The sequence below is a fragment of the Notamacropus eugenii genome, chromosome 5 (genome assembly GCF_028372415.1).
Source record: "Notamacropus eugenii isolate mMacEug1 chromosome 5, mMacEug1.pri_v2, whole genome shotgun sequence".
NCBI lineage: Eukaryota > Metazoa > Chordata > Mammalia > Diprotodontia > Macropodidae > Notamacropus > Notamacropus eugenii.
In genome coordinates this window covers 172,249,393-172,276,234 of record NC_092876.1, presented here as the reverse complement: position 1 = coordinate 172,276,234, position 26,842 = coordinate 172,249,393, and the positions used below count along the sequence as shown (strand labels likewise).

Genomic DNA, 26,842 nt, shown 5'->3' with positions numbered 1-26,842 from the left:
CTCTAGTATTTCATGATTCTACAAGATTTCTATGTGTTTTTAAATGAAATAATATAATAGACAAGAAATAATGATAGAAACATGATAGAAAATATGTTAACCCACATCTGATATTTGGAATTAAGTTAGCATCTTCAGGTCATTTGGAAGGAGGACTGCCATGCTATCTTCCAGGAAGTAACGATAGCTGGAGTATGTCCCCGCTCCCCAGACTGTTGGGAGGGAACAAACTAGGAAGGAGTCACCTTCTCTCTGTGCCTGACTTAGGAAATAAATAGGAAGAATTCTTCTCATCATTTGGTGAGTCGGTGACATTTCATTTGACAAAGAATCTTGGAAAAACCTCTCCTGGGACTAGTTTTGGGGCCAGGCCCTGATTATATTGCTTTATTGAAAGAGATGCAGGGAACCGAGCTCTGGATGGCCTTTTACGTTCCAGTAATTTATGCAGGAAATGAGAAATCATTTTCTTCTTAGGAAGCATGCACGCAAACACACACATAGTCACTGAGGCACCCTGTTTCACATATACACAATTACACTCAATCACACTCACAGAGCTACTGTCATAGCCACCTACAGACACTCAGTGTCACACATATTCCTTGTCACAATCACAGCCACACACACAGAGGTGCAAACCAAGAGACTCAATAACAGACTGGCAGCCACTCACACACACACAGGAACCAACACACCCAACTTGCCAAACTGTCACTTCAGTCAGGCTTCTTCCTTTAACTGTGTCTTCCAGAGGATATTGAGATGTTCCCCTCACATGTAAATTTCAATCATTAAGAAAGGAAGAAGAAGGAGAACATTGAAGAAATTAATCTCTCTGTGTCTCTCCCCCTTTCCTCTCCTGTAATGATCACACACTGAATATGGAGATGCTGCAGCCAAAGGCACAACTTTCAATTGAAGAAGGATTACACCTGATCCCTTAAAGAGATTTCAGTCATTGTAGGCTTTTTAGGATGTCAAGAGGAATAATAAGAAAGAAAAAATATGTATAAAATTCCCTTTCCATCCCTATCCCCACCCAAAATGTCTCTTTTGCTACTGAAGTTGGGGATAGGAACCTATAGGACACGAGAAAGTTAGAAGTTCCACTCTGCATTGACCATGACGAAGTCAATCAGACTCAAAGCAGAGTCAAGGAACCCAACTTCGAAACAACTCCAAAACCTGAGAAACTCATAGAAAGGTAAAGTCAGATCATTGAATTGGGACTCTTGGTTTTAGTTCAAGTTCCATCATTCACTAGTCATGTTATTTGGGGCAAATGACTTTATATCTCTAGGTTTTAGCATTTGTATCCATAGGATGAGGTGGTAGGATGACATGAATGTTTAAGATTCTTTCCATCTCTAACCTTCTATAGAGTTCTATGATTCCACACATGTAACATTCCCTGGAATGCTAATGGCTGTCTCTCCCTGTATGGTGCTCACTCTTCTCTCTGGCATGAGGTAGGACAATATCCCCAGGGCTGGTCAAAGCAAACCTCAGAGATGCCTTCTAAGAAGATAGTCCACAGATTCAAGACATTTAAGAACCCAGCTATCCTGGATAAACTGCTTGAATTTCCCATAGGTAATGGTACAAAAATGATTGTTAATGACTTTTGTGATTATCTTTGTTAAAATGAAAGGACAACAATGATGGCAAAGAATAGTATAATGCTACCTAATATTTTGATGGCACTTTATGTTTTTTTGGTAACTTTTTTCAGAGTGAAGATTACTCTAGTGACAATTTCCCAAACTTTCCTTCTTTGTTTAAAAAAATTGGGGGGGACAAGATCTATGATTTAAATGGTTTTGACAACTCCTGATAACAAAACTCTCCTTCAACCAATGCAGATGCAAACCCACTACCCAACTTAAGAGTCTTAGAAAGTTGTCTGGGTTCCTAGGAGGGCAGTGACTTCCTCAGGGTCACATAGCCCATATGATTTGTGTGGACAGGACTTGAACTCAGAATTGGTCTGAAACCAATTCTCCAGACATTATAGCACTCTAAATGACCTCCTTCCAAACACTATGCTCTTTCCCCAAGCTGGCCCAACTCTCCCAAACCACAAGGGAGATGGATGGGGAGAATGCACATGAGGCATATGAGAGTGGTAGATCCTCCTCCAGCTTTCCAAAATTTTTTTCTTACCAGTGAAAGCTTGAATGGTCCTTAGGACCAATGGTCCTTTTCTTATTTTACAAATGAGGAAACTGAGGCCCAGAGAAGTTATATGATTTTCCCAAGGTCACACAAGTAATACTGGAATCAAACCAGTCTGGAATGGAAGTCTGCTGATGTCTTTAGCCAGTGCTCCTTCCCTTTCCTGTCATGCCTTTTAGGTCAGCCTTATATATTTTCATGGTTTAAAGTAGGATCCTTAGGTGTGCCATGCTGTATATGGCTGTAGCTGGAGGAACATTAGATTGTCCCTTCCACGCCCACTCCCAATATAACACTGGGAATGATGTATCAGAGTGGGGAAGGGTAGGATGGTCTCTCTGTTACATGCCTCTGATCTGATTGTTACTGGCTTTTCCTGTAACCTTCTAGAGGAAATCCTTACTGGCTGCCAGCCTCTATCTCAAAGTCCCTCAGGGAGAGGGAAGGAAGGGACACAGTCTGGTAAGCTGGTCCAAACTAAAGAAGTCAAAGTAATTCAGGGCCCTCAATCCTATGCACTTAGTGGATACATCAGGTGAATAGCTCACTGTCTTAAATGACTGACTGAATATTGGTTGAATGCTTACCATTGAAGGGAAAAACTTATCAAAGGAATCTTCACTATCTTTCCCCACTTGAGTCCACTCTATATGTAGTAGCAATAGTCAAATGTTGTTTTAATCTTGTCCCTGTTCCAGATTCCAACACTACAATGCCTCCCAATTACCTCTCATGAGAAACGCAAACTTCCTGAGGGGTATCAAGATTCCCCTACCAACTAACAATTTATCTCTCTGTCCCTACATCCTTCCCTTAAGCCTGGAAGAATTTCTTTCCCTCTTGATCAGGACTGTGATTTGATAGACTAGACAGATAGAGCTGGGGCATGCTAACTATGGGTAAGAAGAAAGGTCATTCCCTTTCTAGAATATCTGTTTTTCCTTTTGTAGAAGAAAGCTAAACAGTAGTCACTGTCCTAACATTGGGTATTATTATTATAATCATGATGAACAGTTCATACTTTTCCAACACTTTAAAGTTCCATATGGTACTTTCTTTATACTAGCCCTCTTAGGTAAATATACCCATTTTGCAGAGGAGAAAACTGTGGCTCAGGGGTGAAGGGTAGGGAGTGGAAGTGGTGTCACGTGGCTATTCAGTATCAGAGCCACAAGTCAAATTCAACTCTCCTGACTCCAGGTTCACAGTCTGGATTGGTTGGCTTTCACTAATGAAAAAGATTGAATGTCACTATGCAAATATAGATCCATACAGGAGAAAATATTACTAGTGTTAATGAAATCTTATGTTTAGTAATTTCTTGTATCTCTATAGTGCTTTATACTTTTGAAAACATTCTCACATTAATCATCACATGAGCCTTACAATTTTAGAGATGAGAAGACTCAGAGGCAAGTTAGCCTCTCCAAGCACGCCCAGACCGCTATGCTACCCTTATACATCCTTCATAATTTTTAAGCAAACTATTGAAGCCATTGAAGTACAACAGTCAAAAGTGGATTCTGGAAGGCAATTGTTAGTCTGGTGTGGACCTCATGGAGAAGAGAAGGAAGAGACTGGAGTAGTGGCTATTTGGATTTATCTGAATTAGAATCAGGCATTGATTGGGGTGTGGGTGTGGGTGTGGTCAGAGGATGGATAGTCAGCAGGATGAAAGGGAATACTGACTCAAAGCTGTAGTTGGAGATGACATAGATGCTCAGTTGGAAATCCACCTGGATTTCAGTACTGGACTTAATACATCAGTTCTTTCCCTCAAAGGAGCAGAGCAGGGAGTAGGGAGAAGATATGAAGCTGCATCATAGTATCAAGAATAAGGGAGGTCATTATCCTGCTCTACAATATCCTAGATGACTATGCTTATCTATGGGAGCCATTTTTTAGGGAGGACATTGACAAACTGGAATGAATCCAGAGGAATGTAACCAACATGGTGAGTGGTCTGAGAAGCTTCCACATGAGGAATTTTTGAAGGAAATAGAGGTATTCAGTCTCGAGAAGAGGAACCTTAGAAAGGACACAAGAACTGTGCCCAAGTGTTTAAAGATATCTAAAGATATCCAAGTATCTAAAGAGCTATCATGAGGAAGGGAGGCAGCAAGGTGGTTTAGTGGATGGAATGTTGGGCCTGGAGTCAGGAAGACCTGAGTAAATATCTGTTCTCAGACACTTACTAGCTGTGCATCCATGGACAAGTCACTTAAACTCAGTTTGCCTTAAGCCAGTGGAGAATGAAATCACAACCACTCCATTTCTCTTCCAAGAAAGCCCAGTGGACAGTACAGTCCATAGGGTCAGGAACAATCAAACACAACTGAACAACCACAAATCCCATGGAAGAGAGATTAGATTTATTCTGTTGGACTTCAGAATAAATATTGATAGCATGAATAACCATAGGTAGAAGTCAGAAAGAGGCAGATTTAGGCTCAATATAAGGAAAAAAATCTCAACAATTAGAAGCTGACCAAAAGTGAAATGAACTGCCTGGAAATGTACTGAGTTTTCCCTCAATGAAGGTCTTCAAGCAATGACTGGATGATCATTTTTAAGGGATATTGTAGAGAGGATTTATGTTTAAGTATGTGTTGGTCTAGATGAATAAGTAGGGTCCCAAATGACATTTTTCTGTGCTCTCCTTTCTCCTTTCCCGTGTGGTTTCTTGCCCTTCAATAAATACCATCCATACCAGGGATATAAGACCAAACAGTGAATCCAGGAAACTAATGGCAAAAAGTGGATCTTCTAGATTAAGGCCAGACAAAAACAATCCTTTAGAGGTGGCTGGTACAGGTCCCTAGGGACATGAGGTGTGAGCAAAACAAGTATAAGGCTCTTGATGCACATGGAAGAATTAATACTCCTGTGTTTATGTATATGCATATGTGTCAGCACCAAATTGAGCATTAACAATATGCCATGGGTATCCCTTATTCCCTGTCACTTACTCTTTGCTACTCACCTAAACCTTTCTTAACCTTTCTTCTTTATCTTTTTCAAGAACCGCTTTCAAATCTTAAGGGCTAAGGAAGCTGGAGTACATTTGCTACCCAATGGCAAAATATGGACCAGGAAGAAGCAAAGCATTAATGATCACCCAAATTGTCCTAGGTGGTATCTGGAGACCATTAACAATAGAGTTTTGACCAATTATTTTAGAGTACAGAACACTCTTGTGTGGCTTAGAAAAGTGCTTTATATCATTGTCTCAGCTGAAACTCAGGCAATCCTATGAAGTTCCACTGAGATTAACTTACTTGCTCAAGTCCAGTGTTCTTCCTACTACGTCTTGTATAGAATCACAAAGCATCGATTAGTTAACCCATTTCATATGATTCTCTATGCTGAGCATTACACAAGGAAAAGTTACAAAAACATAGTCCCTGGTTTCTTGTGTTTACAGGTTAGGGGAGGTGATATTGATGTATGTAGGTATGTATAGGATAGAACATTAGCCAAATGAAAATATTAAAACAGATCTCAAGACTGATCAGGAATTAGATCTTGACATTCGTGACTTAGTTGCTGACCACCTCAGTCTGACAAGCCCTTTCTTTTGAACTAACTCCAGCACTATACGGGATCCACACTTGGCCCTTGTGATAGATTGATCCACATTCCTATTAATTAAGTTTGTGTGTGTGTGTGTGTGTGTGTGTGTGTGTATGTGTGTGTGTGTGTGTGTGTCTCCTGTCTTTTCAACTGGACTATAAGCTACTCAAGGGTAAAGAGTTGGTCTTATTAATAAAGTTTTCCATCCCTCATATCCAGCATTGGCCATTACATATAATAACACACTCAATACATATTTACTCATTAGCTGATCAATGTCCCAACAGGAAATAGTGACAGCTGAGGAGTATATCATTGAAAACAGAGGCACCAGCCATGGGAGTGCCCGGTCTCTGTCAGGTGGGATCAGGGAAGTCCTGAAGAGGCTGAGGAATGTCATAGATCTACATTGTAGTAAGGGACTGGATGGCTGCCCAGAGATCCACCATGCTCCACTCCACCCTAGATCTCTTGCTAGACAAGGAATAAGATACTCTCAGTGGCATTATTGATTCTATCAATTACCAGATCCCAATCTTGGATTAGGAGTCAGGCATGACCCACACAAGGTAGAAATGTTCACAAAAATGCTCCCCTGCTCTAGCGGACAGAAAGAGGATCACCCAGGTCATGTGTCCTCCTCCTCACCCATGTGGCTGTTAAAGCAGTCAGGATCCTTACTTAAAAGAATTACTATCACGACACAAGAAACAAAGTGACTGTCTCCAAGCCAGGACATTGGTGCTCCTCACCAAGACTATGCCCCTGCTCTAGGTCAATGAATAATAGAAAGGCAAGGTAGCCTCGAGGCGTTAGACTCCATGCTGGCCTCCAGCTTCATGGAAGAGACTCAGACCAGTGGGTTTGGGAACTAAGGGATTAATAACACATCAATTTTAATGCAGGGAGGGTTTTTTCTTTCTTTTTTTTTCTGCTTTACAAACAGCAAAGTGAATGTTTGAGCATCCCAGCAGGGGGTTAATGAGGTCTCTGATTAGTTATTCAGGTTTTTCTATACTGCCTCAATCTATCCTAGTAGGGAGGAGAAATGAAAAGAAGCAGAAATGGAAGAGGAAGATGATGGAAAGGGAAGGAAGAAGAGCTAGTTGCAAGTGAGAAGATACGTATCTCCAAGGTACGTTAAATCAAAGGCCTTCTAACAGACTATCAGAGCTAATCTATAATGCCTCCTAGAGATCACTTTGTCTAAACATCTTATTTCACAGTAAAAAAACCAAACAAACAAAAAAACCAAACTGAAAACAAAAGCAAAAAAAAAAACAACAAAAAAAAACACCCAAGGCTCAGAGAGGTAAACTGACTTATTCAAGGTCACACAGCAAATTAACAGCTAAGTGCTCTCTCCTGTTATACCATATTCCTCTCCCCTACTTTTCACCCTAACCAAAGTGAACTTGAGACATCTGCCTTCCTGTGTCCCCATTCCTGAGGCTTACTTTTGTTCCTGTCCAGCGGACAATGAGTGGGTAAAGGAGACTGGAAATCCATCTCAGTTCCTCTGATGGCAGAGGGCTCAGAGTCTGCAGGGGGCCATGATGGCAGAGCCAACATAGATTAGATGGGATCAAAGGACTTCCCAAAGCTAAAGAGAATCTTTCTCCTTTGGCACAAGATCTTATCCTCCAGAAAAGGTAGAGGTACCTGGTCTTTGGTGAGTAAACAAGAGAGCCAAGACACCTGTAGGGCCAGGACAAGGAACTGGGACGACACAGGCTGATAGGGTTATAACTAAGAGGTTGAAAGCCTATCTATGCTGCAAACTCCTCTCATCCTGGGACCAAGGTAAAGCAAAGGCACTGCAAAGCTGTCCAGTCCTTCCTTTATCAATCAACAACCAGGCTCAGCTAGGAAAGGGGACAGAACCACACCACACAGCGTTGGAGCTTAACTGAGACCAGCAGGCATAGATAGAACTTCCATACCATGTCCTAAGAATTAAACTCTTCCATGGACTTTTTCTTCACTTTGAGGTGTGAGATCCCTTATAAAACTAACCCAATCTTTATGAAATAATTTTACTGTCTCAGGGATAATCTGCCACCCAAAGCCAACCAGCTCATCAGTTCCTGCACGCAGACTTCTGCTACTTCTAATCCATCTCCTATACTGCTCCCTGTAGCTTGGAATGCCACCTGTCTTTGCATGGAATCACAGAATGATAGAATCTTAAGATTTGGAAGGGACTATGGAAGTGATTTAGCTCAACTTCACAGCTGGGCAAAAATCCACTGCACACCATCCCGACAGGTAACTTATCCAGTGTTTGTACAAACACTTCCATTTATGACACACTCACTCTACCCCACAAGTCAGACTGTTCTACTCTTGGCCAAATGGAATTCTTAGAAGTTCTTTCACATGTTGAGCTGAAATCTGCCTCTCTATAACTTGTTCACCTTGGTACTAGTTCTGCCTGCTGGGGCAACTAGTTAAACCTAATCCTCCTTTGAAACTCATTATGATAACATCAGACCTGAGAGGAACGTTATAGAGAAGGCATAAGCACTTATTAGGCGCTTACTATGGGACAGTGCATGCAGGCAAAAACTAAACATTACATTCTAATAGGGGAAGGTCATGCAAAAAAACAAAAAAGGTGTTTAATCCAACAACCTCATTTTATTTTTATGTATCAGGAGACTGAGGTCCAGAGATGGTAGATGACTTAACCAAGGCACACAGTAGAAGAACTAGCATAAAAGTCAAGGTCCTTTTTTTTTCTCTGCCTTATCCAAGTTCTGCTCTTACCTTACTATGTCCTAAACCTGTGCTAAGCACTGAGGATACAAAAAATAAAATCAAGACAATTTATGCTCTTCAGGAGCTTACATTCTAATTTAGGGAGACAGCATATTCAGGAGAGGTTCAGTTTCAGGGTAGACAAAAAGGTCCAATGGTTCTTAGACCTGGTGCCAGCACAGAAAATGAGATCCAAGGGCCCTGAGGGGACATCAACAGGTTAGAGAGTACAGCCTAGGGGTTTGGAGAGTGCAGCCCTCACATGGTAAGGCTCAGTGGTCTTCCATATTACTAGAAGGATGATAGTTGGCGATTTCATTATTCAGCAAAGTGGTGTAAGTGTCCACATTGGCCTGTTAGCTGTTTGGGGAAGAGAAGAAGGTCTTGCATCCATGACAACTGGAAAGGAAAGAGCAGACTTGAGAATCAGAGTGAAAAGGAGGAATCAGGCTACCTCTCAACAGGGTAGGGAGATCTGAGATGTGATGGGGCAGGAAAGAGAGTCTGATCTGGCAGTACCCTCCTCATCACTCCTCTCTGACACTTTCTAGTATTCTGGAAGGTAGTTTTCTCCAGAGACAGCAACCTTATCTCATCTAGATACTGTTTTAGTGTTTCTTTATTTATTTTATGCTTCAACTTGCCAACAGTTATTTTCGTTTTGTTCTCTCCAGTTTAAGGGGAAAACAACAGAAAAAATTAAGGATTGAGTAGGTCTGCCTTTTCTCCATCATCTATTATCAACATATCCATTACAAGAAGCAGTCTTCTCCCTTTGTTGATGACATTTCCTCACCCTACCCTCACCTGAGCCAATATAGCTTTTAAAAAGCCACCAAACTTTTGATGTCCTTGAAATTCATTTGTTCATATATTTTAATTATGCCACTACTGTTACAGGATCATGCAATGCTTTTCCATTTCATTTTTATAACATCTCTGCAATATACCCCATTGCCTCCTCTGAAACTGCCACCACTCTAGTACAGGACCCTATCATCTGACATCTGGACTATTGCAATAGTCTGATGGTGGTCAGTTACCTACCTCAAGTCTCTCCCCACTTCAGTCCAGCTACCACCAAAATGATTTTGGCCATGTCACCTCCCCACTCAATAAACTCCAATGGTTCCTTATAACCTCCAGGATCAAATACAAAATTCTGTTTGGCATTCAAAGCCCTTCAAGGTAAACTAATTCCTCTACCTTCAGTCTTCTTATACTTACTCCCTACCCTGTAGTCTTTGATTCAAGTGACACTGGCCTCCTGGTTATTCTGTGAACAAGACACTCTACTTCTCAGCTTCAGGCATTTTCTCTGGGTGTTCCCCACACCTATAACACTTTCCTTCTTCAACTCTGACTTCATTGGCTTCAAGTTCCAACAAAAATCCTATCTTTTGCAGGAAATCTTTCCCAACACCTCTTAATTCTATTGCCTTCCATCTTCTAATTATTTCCTATTTGTCCTCTGTCCAAGCTGTCTTGTTTTAAATATATTTGTTTGCAAGCTGTCTCCACCATTACTTTGTAAAACAATGTAATGAGAGACTGTCTTTTGCTTCTTTTCCGTATCCTTAGCATTTAGCACAATGCCTGGCACATAGTAGGTGCTTAATAAATGTTTATTGATTGATTGGTTGGTTGATCCTACATTCCCTGCCCTGGCTTCCATCTTCTGCACATGTCTTTTAAAAATTTAAGTTGCTCTATAAACATCTTGTATATCCACATTGGTCTCATCATCATTGAAGCTGTTTCTGTTTACATCTTACATCTTCTGTTTACATCTTTATTCTTGAGTGCTTCCCATCCCTCTCATGTTGACTTGCCTTGTACAACTTTAGGACATCTGATTCCATTTACTCTTTCCCTGAAACCTTTAAAATTCATTCTCTGAAAATCAAGTGTAGGACCCTTTGCCCATTCATTTTAAGTTATTCTCACTGGAGATGAACATCTACTGGCCAGAGAAGAAATTCCCATGACTTTTCTCTCTTTGACCCTTCAGGGATTAACCCTCACAAAAACTGATGTGAGCATACTGTGATTGACAGGAGAGACTTTCCATCATCAGTGAAATGGGAGTTAGAAGGCACAACCCAGAAACTTAACATGAATTTTGAGAAAGACCAAAAAGGCATATGGAAGTACAGAGCCAATGAGACTTATCGGACTAAACTGTAGGGCCAATAACAAGAGGAATTATCAGGATGGGTCACTTCCTGCTGAACTGTCCATTTAAGAGAATGAATACTACACAGGGGATAATTTTTGCCAGTCCTTCCTTCTTCCCCTCTTATTTTGAGTTCAAAGCTTACCTGGTTTTTTTTTAAGTTTTTTTTTTTTACATAAAAATATGGTTGATTACAGTAATTTCTGATTTGTACTAGGAGTGGTATTTAAAAAAGGAAGGAGTGATCAGATCAGTATGAAAGAGAAGAAGAGGAAAGGGTGAGTGTTTTCTGTTAGAAGTCACCAGGATTTGAGTCAGCTAGGAGCAAAAAGAAAGAGATCACATTTCATGTGTTCCTTAACCTCCCAAAAGTAGGGGGGAAGATTAAGTAAGGGGGGAGAGTACTCTGGAGGACAGACAAAAACTAGGAGCAGAGGAAGAACGAGAAAGAGCTTTCGCTATTCATAATGATCTAGAGAGGCAAGCCCAAGTGTTAGAATAGATGACATTTACGTAACACTTTTAGTTTTATAAAACAGTTTATGCATAGATATTTATAATTTGTTCCTTACAACAACTTCTAGGACAGGTATTACAGGCATGTTATTATCCTTATTTTGTAGATAAAGCAAATGAAGTTCAGAATGGTTGAAACAGAGATAACTATCTCTAGAAAGAAAACCACATAGCAATATTGAGGAAGGGAGGGAGGGAGAGAGAGGGAAGGAGATCTCTGTCCAATTATATTTCAGGCCAGTTCTATTTTTCCCTTAATAATCTTCTCCCAGCTTCTTGCTATTTCAATAAGACTGAGTAAGGGCCCTACGCTGCACTAGCATGATACTGTTTTTTGTATGATTCCCCCATGTTACTGTGGATCCTCTTGGAGCTAAAGACTCTTTTAGCCATTACCCATTACTATTGCAACTCAACAAGCATTTTATTAAATACCTTCAATGGGCAAGGCATTATATGCCTAGCTGGCTACACAGATATAAAACAAACAAACAAAAATTCCTACCCTCAAGGAGCTTATGATTCTTCCGGGGACACAATGTAGAAAAAAATAAATTCAAAGTAATCTGAGGAAGGAGAGAGCACAGTTAGGGGAATGATGAGTTCTCCTTCAAAGATCATTAACCTGGGATCATAGCCTTTACCTGCAGCTTTCTCATGGAATGTCAGGGCCATAACTGTGTAGGGAGCACCAACTACCTTACGATATATGGTGATCTTACAGAACCAACTATATACTGATAGAAAAATGAAACATTTAGTTGCATTACTTCTCTCACCCTGGCACAGGTTTAACATTTGGAGGGATAGGGAAAAGGGTGAGATTTGTATGAAATAGAAATATGGAAAGCAAAAGGATATTTTTTTTAATAGCTCGTAGTGAGTTAAGGGCCAGGGTCAGGGTTAGCAGCCAGACCCCTCCATGCTTCAGCTGGCTGATCCAGGGCCTCCCAGGTCCTGTGCCTGCATTTTCAAGCTGCTCACCTCTCCCCCAGCTCTCCACCGCAGCATACTTGGCAAGTCATTTATTCCTCCATAACATTTGCTCGCAGGAACGTTAGAGCTGAATTATAGCTGGGACCATTATCTCACAATAACTGTCTGGGAAATGTTAATGCATGGATCATGCAGAATGCCACATTAGGGGTTTTATGGTGGACATAACATTTTTATGAACTTTTTCTCTGGTAGCACCAGCTTTTGCTAGAAAGGAAAGAAAAGAAAGAAAAGGGAGGAAAAAAAACCACGAGGAGAAGAAACCCTGGTACTAGCAGTGTCATTTGATAGCACCTTTGCAAGAGCCATTAGCCACACCAGGGCTTGGGCCCCTGGTTGGAGGCACTACTTGGAACTACTCCAGTGTACTGAATATCTTTAACACTAGGTAAACATTAGGTTATTTGTAAGTGGGGAGCAACTGGCCTTGTTGGCGACTGGTGGGGTAAAGGACCCATTGAGGCAGACCCATAAAACTTTCCAGCCTGCCTCAGCCACCTGCTGCCTAGCCAGAACTGGTGCCAGTTAACTGGCAGAAGAAGGAGTGGGCAGAAGGGATAGATTCATCTGGGTGGGGGGTTGGCAATGAGACGATGTTGCTATGTACTACTTTGATGACTCAAGGTGTCTCTGGCTCGACTTGGGGGTCTGTCTGTAGGCAGAGTTGGGTAACTGTATAAAGTGATTTTAATTCCTACCCAAGAAGAAAGGAAAAAAAAGGGGGGGAGAGAACCCAATTTTCCAAGCAGCAATATTTTATATCAGCTTTCAGAAAGGGATAATAAAGGCGGCGCTTAGCATTTTATATCCTTTCTCAAAAATAATGATCTTTGGTCCTCAGCTTGGAAATATTTTAAGTGGGTTTGGGTCTCCCACCTCCAGAACACTCTTTAAGGAGACTGGATTTATAGTTTTGTTCTTTGCCTGCCCTCAGCTCCAATTTAAGACTGATAACTAGTGCATTATGGGCAGCATGACTCTCCCTCCCACTTCTAACTTCCTGCTCCACTCCCAGCACATCCACCAAGGGAAGTTATAATACACCATTCCTCTTCTGGACAGACTGTGGTTTAGTTCCTGAGCCTGTGAGATACCTGAGATCTTTTTATAGCCCGTGGGCTGACACCATAAGGATGGATAGAAGGAAGAGACACATGGAACTCCCAGGGCCTCTTCAGAGTCAGTCACCTCCCAGACCTTGGAGGAGGTTCAGGAAATTCAGCAAAACCACCCATTCTGGTAGGAATGTGGACTAATGCCCAGACACTGAGTCAGAATCAGGATCAATAAACATTTATTAAGCACCTACTATGTGCCAGGTAGTATGTTAAGTGCTAGGGATTCAATGAAAGGCACAAGACAGTCCCTGCCCTTGAGAAGCTCATAACCTAATGGGGAACACTACAAAGCTGGGGGGTGGGAGCTTACTGGCAGGGGGCATGATAAGTCTGGCAGTCAAGGTGGGAAATCATCTGAGGAGGTGAGAGTTGCCCAGTTGATTTCATCTTGCAAAATAAGTTTCTGGAGATGATGAAAAGTCTAGGAAAGCAGACAGGTGTGAAATGATGAGAGCTCCCTAGGTGTCCTTAAATGGTGAAAGATCAGGGAGGCGCTCTGCAACATGCACTCCTCCCAATCCTCTCCAATCAGAGGGAGGGAGAAGCCTCCTGGGGTAGGAGGATGCTGAGGAGGTATGAATTTCAGAGTTGATTTTTATCTTGCAGAATTATGAGTTTCTGGAGATGATGAAGCCTGAGAAAACTGCAGGTGGAAAATGATAGAAAACATGGAGCAGGTGAGCAGAATGACCTGAGCCAGCCCAGGAGTTATGAATGCCTCCCCTGGAGTACAGGGAAGCAAAGAATCAGATAGGAGAAGGGTTCTTTTCCATAGGACAGTCCCAAAGCAATAGAAACTGGTACATTGGAAGTACACTGGATGGGGAATCAAGAGTTCTAGTCAAAGCTGTGGCTAGGCTAGTCCACTAAATGAGTGTGACCTTAAGGAAGATATTTAACTTTTCTGGGCCTCTCATCTATTAGAGGAAGAATGAGATAAGATGACCTCTAAGGTCTACTCCAGCTGTATCATTTTATGATTGCTATAAGTTTGTCCTCAAGGGATGCTCTTCAGAGCAAAAAAACGGAGGCTGATTAGGTGGACAGAAACCGGCTTATCCATCCCTGTTTCTAGGAACATAGTTTCTACACCAATCCAGACAGCTGGACATCTGCCTGGGACATTTCAAAAAGTCCCAGGGGTATCTTAGAATCCTGGGTATCAAAATGCTCTTAAGGGGGCCTTTAGATGGATGAATTAGGTTCATTTGAGACCTGAGAATGGAAAAGGAATTTAACTGGGACTAGCTCAGTTTTCTCAAACAGTCAGGAAGCAGGTGCACCTGTTCGTGGCAGCCTGGGCTCACCACCCTCCCTCTCCCATCCCCCACTAGCTCCCTTCCTCTCCAAACCAACATGAAGGAACTCGCTGCCTACACTTACTCCTGGGGACCCCCTTCCATATGTTTCATTCCATCTCTCAACTGCACACTGATTCTTCTGAATGAGGAGCTCCAGCTGTAAAAGCAGGCCAGCATTTTACAGATCTTAAGATAACACCCAGCTTCCCGTAAGTAGGGACAGTTTCTAGGGAATTGGAATGGAAATTATTTTGGGGGGGAAAGGGAGAGGTGTAGCCATTGCACCTGGAGAGCTTAGCCTTGGCAGGCTAGGGCACCATCTCTTCCTGGCCTTTCACTTCAAATAAATCCTGGAGAATTCCATCCAACCCACAGAATCCTGGACCTCAAATAAAATCTCCTTTTCTAAATTACTGTCCACTGATCCACTCGTAGGATCATTGAACTTAAAGTGGGAAGAGACTTTAAAGGCAATCTCTTCCAATCCCCACATTTAACAGATGAGGAAACTGAAGCCCAGAAGACTTCAGGGACTTTTCCAAGGTTATGAATAATAATAGCTAACATTTGTGTAATGCTTATTCTGTGCCAAACACTGTGCTAAATGCTCTACAATTATCCTCTCATTTGATCCTCAAAGTAACACTTGGAGGTATGTGCTATTATTACCTCCACTTTACAAAAGAGGAAACTGAGGCAAAGAGTTTAAATGACTTTCCCAGGGTTACACCGCTATTAAGTGTCTGAGGCTGGATTTGAACTTGGGTCTTTCTGACACCAGACCCAGTGCTCTATCCAACAGGCCATGTAGCTGCTTTTATTACACATTATTCCCTGGCATAATAATATCTTGGTGGTATGTTGTCTGGAGCTGCCCCTAATACGATAAGAACTTGAACTCAGATTTCCTGACTTCCAATCGATCCCTGTTTCACATAATCATTCTAAAATGCCTTTTAAAACCCTATTATATTGACCATTCAGGGCCTGTGTTGTGAGGGTCATGTATGGGTACGACTAGAATACAGAATCTGCAATCAGTAGAACCTGGGTTTGAGCCCTGGCTCTTCTATTTCCTGCTCATGTGGCTTTGATCAAGTTACTTCACCTTCGCAGTAATTTAGTTTTCTCATCTATAAAATAAGGAGAAACTAAACCAGATTCTCCAGTCTCAGGGGAATATATTCCATTTGGTGCCTAGGTGAGTGTCTTTCTGTTCAGGTCCATCAGTCCTGTCTCCCTTTTCCATCTCTAAGTCTCTTGAAGGAGAGTACTGTGTCCCTTTCTGTCTCAGTCTCCCAAAACCTTCTAGGGCTTCACAGGGAGTAGGCAGACACTGGGGACTGTCCTCCAGAAACTTAGAATTAGAAGCTTTCTGTGCAATCAACTTTGGATGGAGAGGAGAATATGCACCAAGGGAATTCAAATCAATCCTCTGGGTGGGCTCCTCACCCACTTATCTTCCATTAATATGGCTTTATCGGGGAAGAATTACACAACTTTGCACCCGTGGCCTTCTCCAAATCAGCTGCTGCTTAAGACTGGACAGGGGACCCAAGTTCTTGTCTCATCTCTGCTATGAGCTAGTTATGTGACTTTAGTCACCTTGCTCCCCTGGGCTTCAGTTTCTTTATTTATACAATTGAAGATTACAATGCCTACCACACAGAATTATTAGAGTAAAATGAGAAAATAGATGAGAAAGAGCATTGGAAAGTTGGACATACTATGTTAATTTAAGAGGCTTTTCCTCCTGTCCAGGGTTCTGGGTCACTCCTTCAGACAGAAGAGCAGATTTAAGAACAAAGGATAAAGGAAGATGTTGAGATCATAAAATCCTAAAATGTCAGGGACTGAAAAGAATGCAGATGTGCTCTGTTTCAATACCTTTATTTTACAGCTGAAGACACTGAGGCCCAGAAGTGGTCCTCTGTTTTCTCACCTATAAAATAAGAGCATCGTTAACTCTTAGGTCCCTTCTAACTGCTAAGTTCTATTTTCTTAGGTAAGAGGACTAAATTTTCACCAGCCATGTTTTCACTGCCCCCTTTATACTCCACCCAGCACTCAACACCCACCCACCTTAGTAAGTAGGACAAGAAACTCAGAATACCTAATCCTATTTGCTGGCCAGTTGTTATAAAGTTTCCCCAACCAGGATAAAAGAGGTTAGCCAAGAGGCACCCTACAATCTATTTCCTTGCCAGCGAATAGACAGAGAGGTATGCCATAGACTAACTCCCTCTCTTTGGACACCTGAGTCCAATTTTGGGTTTGAACCAACCTACAGGAGCTTCAGAGGGGAGGAGGTACAGTGTAATCTTCCCCAAGTAGAGAATTACACCCAGATCAGTGAAAGAGGGAAGGATCTGAAATCAGATCTCTGATTAAAAATGGCCTCAGTTACTCAGATACTGTATCTTCAGAGGCCCTGTGTAAAACTAAGGGCATAACAAGGTGACTATATAGTTCCCTTGCTCCATGCAGTTCAACCCAGATCTAATAACAAAATTTTAAGTCCCAATTTGATTTTTCCCCTTGATCATTTATAATGTGGGTATCTTTGTAGCTTTAATTACATTTATAAATTTTTCTATAATAAAGAAAGACCCTAAGGCCAGGACCTCTGATGGTCAGTCCAGTAGAAATTGTGCTACTTCCCATACTGCTGGGTTTCTAACCTCTTAACCACACTATTGAGTGACTGAGTCATTACCCCCACCGAAGCCTAAATCATTTTATTGATGATGAAACAATAGATGATATTTTGACATCTCTAGTGCTGTTTGCAGGAAGAAAAGATAAGTTAGAATAAATTCATATATTTCTGTGTTTCTTGGCTTCAGCAGCTAAAATTTCCATCTCTTTATGCAGAAGTCCTGGGGAGCTGAAATCCACGATAATGCTAAACAATTCGGCACTTTATTCTCTCTTTATTCTGTCTGTACTATACAAAATAAAGACTTCAAGCTTCCAGCTGCTGAAAGTGAACCCAGATGCCACATTCCCTTCAGTACCAGGAAGGAAGCTCTCTATCCATGAGATTCTACCATACTTAAGACCTCTTTAGGATTCTTGAGTTCAGAGCCACCTGTCTTGGCTAGGTTCAAGAGCCTGGGAAATAGACTTGATAACCTTCAGAACTTCTGAGGGGGGTAGGTCTGGAGTGGGTCAAAGTATCTCTTCTCATGCCTCCTATTCCCATATCCTGAAGGATTCTCCCAGGTAACCCCATCAATACAGTGGCAACGTGTAAGAACGGCTCAAAGGGGATAACTAAGATGTTCCTGAGCTAGTGAGTATAGGTCTACAAGATTCAGGAGAAGAAGAAGACACATCTTCAAGCTCAGATTCTCACTGGAGGATCTTATAGCACTTTATAGATTATATACTCCTGGCCCTAAGCAGAAAAGTAGTACTAATCTTTTTTTTACGAATAAAAAAGACCTGAATCTTGGGAAGGGATGTGACTTGTTCAACGTTACCCTCTACATCAATGCCAGAAAAATATTTATTCTTGGTTTATAGGATCAAGAGATGGAAAGGACCTTGGAGATTATCTAGTTGAGACCCCTCAAAGATGGAAACTAAAGCCCAGATGTGAAGTGACGAGCCCAACAGGTAGGGATCAGTAAGGGATTTGAGGTCAGGTCCTCTGGTTAAAAATCTGGTGGTCTTTCCTCTGTTGTGCTCATGCTTAGCCTTGTCACCCTCTTGGTAACTTCAGTTTGAGGTTCCCACATGTTAGAATAGGGCAGATGTGAAAAGATGGTGGTGAAGAGGAAAGAACTTGGGCTGAGAAAGTTGAATATCAGGTGCCCTAGCTCAGTCATTTACTTCTTGGTTTGAAATCCAAGGGTAAGTAGAATGGGTAATGGAGTCACTTCCCACAAACATTTCTTGGGCCACTTATTTCCAACCTAAAACCCTATAGACCACTTGGAGTGGCCCAGAGATGTAATCAACCAACTGGGGCTTTTTCTCCATCACCTTTCCTTAGTCCTACTCTTCCTCTCTTCACTTAACCACTGCTCCAATTCTGTCTGTGTCTGTCTGTCTCTCCCACACTCATACATACCCTAAAACATAGCTTACTAGGAAAACTGCTGGATCTGGCTTCAGTGCCGTTGCTGTTACTTACTGTCTATATGACCTTGGCCAAGTCATGAAAGTACAACACCAACATGACACAGTGAAATAATGGGAGGATCTTGCAAAGGTTTCTTTTGCTTGAACCTTTGACGCTATAAATTGCAATTGCAATGGACATCGTGGTGAGGAATAGGTTGAGGTAGAATGGAACTTTCAAATAACTTCCAACCATTTTGGAAAAAACAAAACAAAATAAAACAACAACCTTCCCTGATTTCCATAGCTCTCCTCCCTCTGATGGTCTGTAGTTAGGATATGGAGAGCTTTAAAGTAGGACAAACAATATACAAGTGAGTCAAGTTATTATTAGGACAATAGCCAATAGACCACATGGAAATAGTCAATGACCTAACACTGGAACAGAAAAAGATCCCTCTGCTATAAACAAAACCAAAAACCCTGGCACTGGCTAGATCAGAAAAGAACTTCCCAGCTCATTTTTGATAGTATCTAGAATAAAAAGTCGGGGGACAGCTCCAGACACCCGAAAGATGTGAATAAGGCAATAGAAACTCTGCAGAAAGAGATGTATTCAAGAGAAGCAGTTGACCAAGTGAGGAGGCATTGGTCAATAGGGAGTTAAGGCACTAGGCATGAATCTTAGTTAGTTGTGATTAATATCATGGGGCAAGGCCGTAGAATGAAAATTCTTTGCTTAAATGACTTAAGCTGTGAGTGCATGCAAATGGAGAGACCCCTCCTTGGAGACTTTTTCTAATAGGACATATTTCCAAATTTTCTGTTCTTCACCCAAGAACAATATGATAATTCCCCAAAGCACAGCCTTTTTTCCTTCATGCTACAGGTTCCTCTGGCACAGGGTTAAGTACTCAAGTACCAAAATGAAGGGTGTAGATTAAGTGTCAGGTATTCACTGATATGATGTCCATCAGGAAAAGATTAATGTTGGCTGGAGTTAAAACTATACTTTCAAAGGTCACCAATGACTGTTGTGAAAAACCCATTGTTCTATTTCCAGGCCTTATTGTCCTTGATCTTAGCTGCCTGATACCACTGACCATTCAGTCCTTTATATACTCCCACCCTATCTTGATTCTCCTTTTATCTTTCTTATAGACTCTTTTCTATCTTTTGCTATATCCTCTTCTTCCTCAGTCCTAAAGTCCTGTTCTGTATATTGTCTGACATAGAGGTAATGCATTCTTATGTCTTTGATTGTTAATTTGCGACGTCCTAACTCTCACCCTCTATCCCTGGCTTCTCTCGTGAATTCTAGCACCACAGTTCTAATCAATCTGCTAGACAATTCTGCCTGGAAGTCATAGTGTCACTTTAAACTTAATATATCCCCAAATGGCTTATCATTTTCCTGGCGATTTTTTGTATTCTTCTATCTTATCTATTTCCTGTCAGTGGCATTAAGTTTGGATAACTTCCAGTTATCTTTGACATTGACTTCTTATTTATGTTCTATGCTCATTAAGGTGCCACGTCCCATAAATTTCCTTTCTATGCCTGCTCTCATCACTGCAGTTTAGTCCTTTCACAATTTGTAGAGAGGTAGCTAGGTGGTCCAGTGGATAGAGCACCAGGCCTGAAGTCAGGAAAAGACTCCTCTGCTTGAGTTCAAATCTGGCCTCAGACTCCAGCAAATCACTTAATCCTGTTTGCCTCAGTTTCCTGGAGAAGGATATAGCAAGGCATTCCAGGATCTTTGCAAGAAAACCCCAAGTGGGATCACAGAATCAAATACAACTGAAAAAAATGATGAAAACAAATAAGAAGAGAATTAGAAACAACAGTGACCAGCTCAGGGAACGAACCTGACAACTATTCCAAAAAAGACTGAACTGCCTTGGGAAGCAGTGAATTTTCCACCACTAGAGTTATGAAAGCAGAGGCTAGATCCTTACTTGTTGGAGATTTTGCAGAAGAGACTGATGTACTTGGCAGAAGATTAGAATAAATGACCTTCTAGTTTCCTTCATTGGATCATAAAATTTAAGAGTTTGGTAACTGACCTCAGCAGCCATCTAGACCAAACCATACGTAGAAGGAATCTCAAGTGGTCATCCCCTTCTAAATGTAAGACTATGAATTCTATTGATGACCTCCAATTCTTTTGGAATCTACAATTGCATAATTGGCCACATGTAACTTCACCCTACTTAACCAACCTCATCTTTCCATCTTCCCCTAGACAACTTCTAATCTTCAGGATTAGGCAAGGCCTGTCTTTTCGCTGTCTTCAATATACACAATGCACCTGGCATCAGATATTTATGATCTTACTGTTGAGAATGCCTTCTTCCCCTCCCTCTCTATCCAAATCCTACAAATGATTTAAAGTCAAACTCATGACCCACTCCTTCCCTAAGGCTTTATATCCTGCAGTGGGAAAGAGTTCCCTTAAAATTAGTCTAAGAGAAAGGCCCTTGGTTGAAATCTCAGTTTTTCTGCTTACTATTGGGCAACTCAACACATAGATAAATGAGTAGATGATTCCTTTCTAGCTTTAAATTCTATAATCCTACTCTAGCCCCCTTTTTTATAAACGGCTACATTGACTATGCTCCTTAGTTGGATTTTAGTCAAATATGAGGACTTTTATTTTTATCGATTTCATTGTGTGTTATCTTCAAAAGTAAATCATCTACAGCTTAATGGTGGGTCCATATATTATACTTTTTTATAACTCACACCAAGCCTCAAGTAGTACTAAAGAAGTGGGTATTCAACCAAGGAACTTGGGGAATTGAAAATGGACATAATATAAAGAGAAAGTAAGTAATTCCTTAAGAGAAACAATGTAGAGCAAATGCCATTTTAATTTTTGCTCAGTGCGCTAATTTCCTTAAGTTAGCATGGAATAATCTGCAATTACAAGTTAAGTAAGAAATTGAACATGAGGAAGCTTTTTTTATTTAAGAAAATATTATTCTACCATCAGTAGCAGTGAACACCAGCGTTCATTTGGTGAGACAACTTCCTTCCTATCACGGTTTCCCACTGCTCATAATGCTCTGAAAGATTGTGATTATTTGCCTTCCTTACTCAATTTGGAGGAAAATGAGGTTAAAGAAAAATTGTCTCAGGCAGTTCTAAGAAAAACAACATAAAACCAACCCCATAAAAATAAAAATAACAAAGGAAACCCCCATGTAATTTGTGCAGTCACACAGGACTTAGAGAGTAGGGGTTTCTTTTGTTATTTTTATATCCCAATACTATTCTTTCTCCCAGGCACAGTAATACTATTTTCTAGCTTGCATAAATGAAAGAAGAGGAAAACTTTTACATTTCCCCAATGCCTATGAGCATGGGAACAAGGTTTTGGGATGGTGTGTGTGTATAATTATACAGTTTTTTTAGTTTGGACCTGTTTTCATCATTGTGGGGAACTCCAACCATCCACTAACAAAGATCAGCAACTCTTTGTCCGTGGTCAGAGGCAGGCCTGACACTAAGATTCACCCTTAAGCAAATGCTGTACTTCGTCTCTCATTCGCAATAATAAGCCAAACAAAAAAAGAATTCTGACAAGTGGTTGGGCCTCAGTGGGAATGATCCTGTGTATAGCCTGAGAGGGTAGTAAGTTCTCCATTGCTAGAAGGATTTAAGCAGAGGTTAAATGATTTATTAAGAAAATTGAAGAAGAGATCTAAGATACTGAGCACAACTCAAGTAGGACTCTAGGTGATAAACAAGGTGGCTAGAGGCTGGCATCAGCACCACTCCATGGGCCCTGGCTGTATCTCTTGTGGGTTTCATTTTTTAAATGGTGCTTAAGACAGAACCAGCTCCAGAAGTCAGAAGAAGCTGGTGAAATTTCAACAGATAGGGAAGGAGAGCCAAGAAAATTAGAAATAGTCTAAGTGTGATCTGGGCCTTTCTCTCATAATATCAAATAGAATCATAGGAGCAGGTAGGAGGCACAGTGGATAGAGAGCTGGGACTGAAGTCAGGATTCAAATTTAGCCTCAGATACTTCCTAGCTGTGTGTCCCTGAGCAAGTTACTAAACCTGTTTGCCTCAGTTTCCACAATTGGAAAAATGAGGATTTAAATAGCATCTGACTTACAAAATTGTTGTGAGGATCAAATGAGAGACTATGTGTAAAGGACTTTAACACAGTGCCTGGTATATAGTAGGTTTTTAATAAACGCTTATTCCTTCCTACCCTTGGAGGACATTGAGTTCAATCACCTCATTTTACAGATTAGGAAACTGAGGCTGAAACTGAAAAGATAATGACCTTGTCAGGATTACAGGGCCAGTACGTATCAAAGTTGATATTTGAATCCAGGTCTTTTTAACTCCAAGGCAAGGGAACTAGCCACCGTATACACTGCCTCTCACATAGATGATAGGGGAATTCATGTTGCCCCTAACATCAGAAAGGTCGAATTTCTATTCTCTCTCAGCTAGAGATCTGCAGTCTCGCTGACGTGTATTGTCGAACAGCATTTCTGAGGCATAAGGCAATGCCAGGCGGGGCATGGGGGAATAGTCATAAGCCACCTCTGTGGGAGCAGTATGACCTGACAGAGGAGGGAAGGAGAAAAGAAATATTCCCACATCAGCTTGCCAAAAGGCTGTCCCACTCTCGTTCAGCCTCTGGGGTTCCAACTGGCCGCGGTTTCCTCAGAGCCCAGGGTGGGTGCTACCAACAGAAAGATTTTCTTGGAAATGAGCCCTAGACATGGCCAGCATCTCCCTGCTGCCCTGGGCTGTCCTCACTGCACCAACAGTAAATCAGTTCCTGGTCAGGAGCTGTACGCAAAGCTGCTGCCTGCATGGCCGGCACCTGCTCTCTCTCTTTGCTGCTACCAAGCTGCTGAAGAGACGATCAGCATAGCTCCCATCCCCAGCCCTCTGATTTACATGTACAAATAATCTCTGTCAGGGGCATGAGCCCCAGAGAGCAGTAATAGATTTCAGTGGGAGCAGATGCAGAGGCAGATGCAGACACAGGAAATAAAAACGGAACACATCAGCCTGGAAGAAAGTGATGGCTAGAGAAGCCTGAAGAGCCAGAGGGAGATAAAGGGACTTGCGTGGGGAGTGGGGGAGGGGGTTGGCAGGAGAGGCCTCCACCAGATCGAATATTGATTGGCCAGCTATGTCTTTGCTTCTGGGAGAGCTGGCTGGAGATTTAAGAGACAATTTCACTTCCTGCTCTGAGGGCTTGGGTTCTCTGTTTTTGCTCTTGACAGGCCTAAACAGCATACCTAGGCCCAGTTTAGCCCAACCCAGAAGGACAAGGGGGACAATGAGGGGAGGGGAGGGAATGGGAGGATACGTTCTGGACCAGGGAGCGATCTTACAGGATTTATTTCTTATTGCCAACCACCCTTTCTTTAGGCGCTCCCTCTGGACACCTCTGGCGCTATCATAAGATTTAGTTTTAAAAGACCTTAGAAATCATCTGATCTAGGGCTAGTATGTATCCAAGTTGATATTTGCAAAAGAAAAAAAAAAAACTAAGGACAATGACTTAACCAAGGACACAAAGTAACAAGCAGAATCACTAGTATTCCAGGCCAAACCCTCTGATTTCTCTTTCCATTATGCAATGCTAGTTCTCACTGAGTCAGGGACCAAGGAGATCATCTAGCCCTATTTAACTGACGAGAACTTTAAAACTGTCTTACAAATTAGTACCCCCAAAGGGTATCATGGGCTATGGGCTCAGCCACAGAAGTAGTGTCTTTAGACTGTGAGGTCTTTGAGAGCAGGGACTTCTTTTTTAAATCTTCCTTTGTGTCCTCAGTGCTAAGAGCACAGAGCTCTTAACAAATACTTGTTGACTTTACTTGATATCAAAGTGGTCAGAGGACTCAAAGAAGGAAAAAATATCTAGCCAGTTTTTCCTTGCTTGACCTGGAAACAGCCAACTTGAGTTCTCAAGCACAAGTAGGGCTTCCTGGAGTTGGCAAAGGGGGAGGGCAGACAGCCCACCTGACCCTGATGAGCAATAGAGATCCACCAAGTGAAAGTACCCCTGGAGCAGACACAGGTGTAGCCAGGAATCTAGAAAAGGGTGGTAGAGGGGCCTTAGATTTCATGGTGACCAAGTCACTAAATAAGCCTCCTTCTTCCTTCCTCTCTTAGGATTGGCAGAAGGAAAATGAGGAGCAGCAACAGTGGCCGAGACAGCAACTGAAGGTTCCCTGAGACTAGGAAAACCACATCTGTCCCCAAGGCACTCTAGAACTTGGTAGCTCCAGCTTGGCAAGAGGACTGACTGCTAGAGTGTGTCAGGGCATACCCTGCAGATGTCCTAGGAATAAAGGTGTCCTCAGGCCTGTATTTTTTCCATTAGACCACATTACTAAAGCCTGGATAAATCTAAAGCTAAAGGTAGAAAGACACAAAGCAAAAAAAAAAAAAAAGATCACTGGTATAGCATAAAGAGAGAATCACTATGGAGGGAACAACAGCCTATAGCTGGGGTCTTATGAGCACTGTCTCTCCTACTGAGAAATACCTGGGGGTATGCATTAAGTCAAGACACTACAGCATTGTTGGGCACATCTGGCTTACAGAGGAAAAACTGATTAGGATGAAGAGCACCCCCATTCAAAGCTGCTCTGAGGATCCAGGGGCTAAAGAATTAACAAGGAGGATCTCCGGAGCTCTCAGAGTACAGCCCAAATACAGCCCACATCAGACACCAGGCCTGAGCAAGACACCAGCCTATGAAAAAGCCCTCCCTAACCTCCCACAGTACCCCAATGGGGAATTCTCTCTGCACAGCCAGTTAATTTTTCATCAGTTTGGGGGGAGGAAGCTCCCATCCTCTAGCCTTTCATGTTTGGGATAGGGAAAGAGGGATAGGGGCATGGGAGAGGAAGGTAAAACATGCTATTCATTTAATTTTTTTAGATAAAATTGGAACAGATCATGATTGCCAGGTGAGACCCAGTCTTTGCAGGGCTTACAGCACTGTTATTGGCTGATTAACAGTTATTGTGGCAAAGGATAGAATTGCCCAGATCTTCAAGGTCTCCCAGTGGAGCTGCTTAAACGTTTAATTAGCACCAGACAACGTGTTAGAGGTGAACAATTTTCTAAAAAAATGACTTAAAGTTCAGTTCTTAACCCCTAGAATGTTCTTCTCTTGCCAGCAGGGCAATGCCAACCTAGATCTTGTGCCCCAGAAGGCTTCACTTTGCTCCTATTTGAATACTAACTTCTTCCCTGGAGTTTTCTAATGTGGGAAGGGAGAAAACTGTTCTTCCAATTCTCCCCTTAACCACACTAATGGATGATATTTCTGCTAACCCAGAGGAAGAGACTGCTGGCTGGAGGAAGAGTACCTTTGCTCCCTGGGCCCAATGAGGAAATGGGGAGTATTACATTTCCATACTTCTAAAGGGATAATAATAAAAATAACATATTGGAGATTTTTTCCCCCGTGGGATTACAGACCTTTTTAGCCAAAAGGTACTCTAGAGGTCATTCAGTCAGAGGATATAGATTTAGAATTAGAGAGATCTTGGAGGCCACCAAGTCCAACCTTCTCTTTTTATAGATGAGAAAACTGATGCCCAAGGTTAAGAGACTTGTACAAGGTCATATATGCATCAAAGAGTGAATCTGAACCCTGGTCCCCTGATTCTATTATACCAATCCGCTTGCTATTATTGGTGGTGGGGAAAAGAACTATATTATGTGAAACACAGCATAAATACATAGCATACAAGGTGAACCGAGGCTAAAGAAAGCTGTAGTCAGTGGGAAGATCAAGCACTTACAAAATGCCTCTTGCATGTGCATCTTCACAGAGAAGATGGCGCCTAAATGTAACCTTGGAGGAAAGCAGGATTCTGGGAAGTGGGGGTAAAAAGGGAGTCATGAGGGAAGGCTCCCCAGGAGAGAGGAGTTTTAAGCCTCTTTCAAAAGGAGGAAAGGTATGTGGATTGTCTGAGAAGGTAGGGAGACGCACTCAGAACCTTTAGAAAAATATCCCCAGAACCATGGGCCACTGGATAGAGTAAATCAGGATTTCTGGTTCTTCCTAGTACTTTTCTTAGCTCTACTGCACATCACGTGGACAAATACCTTCTCTCTACATTATTCAAGATGAATAGAAAATACATGGAAAG

General features: G+C 41.8%; 1 protein-coding gene and 1 long non-coding RNA gene across 4 annotated transcripts in view; one reads left to right on the top strand and one right to left on the bottom strand.

The window, feature by feature from the left end:
• The window catches only part of PKNOX2 (PBX/knotted 1 homeobox 2), a 341,067-nt gene that overhangs the window by 155,793 nt on the left and 158,432 nt on the right, over positions 1-26,842 (bottom strand). The window lies entirely within an intron of this gene.
• LOC140505462 (uncharacterized) lies at positions 1,442-25,043 on the top strand. The gene is made up of 4 exons (XR_011967511.1): positions 1,442-1,596; positions 13,924-13,994; positions 18,147-18,239; positions 24,846-25,043. It is a non-coding gene; the product is annotated as an uncharacterized lncRNA (long non-coding RNA).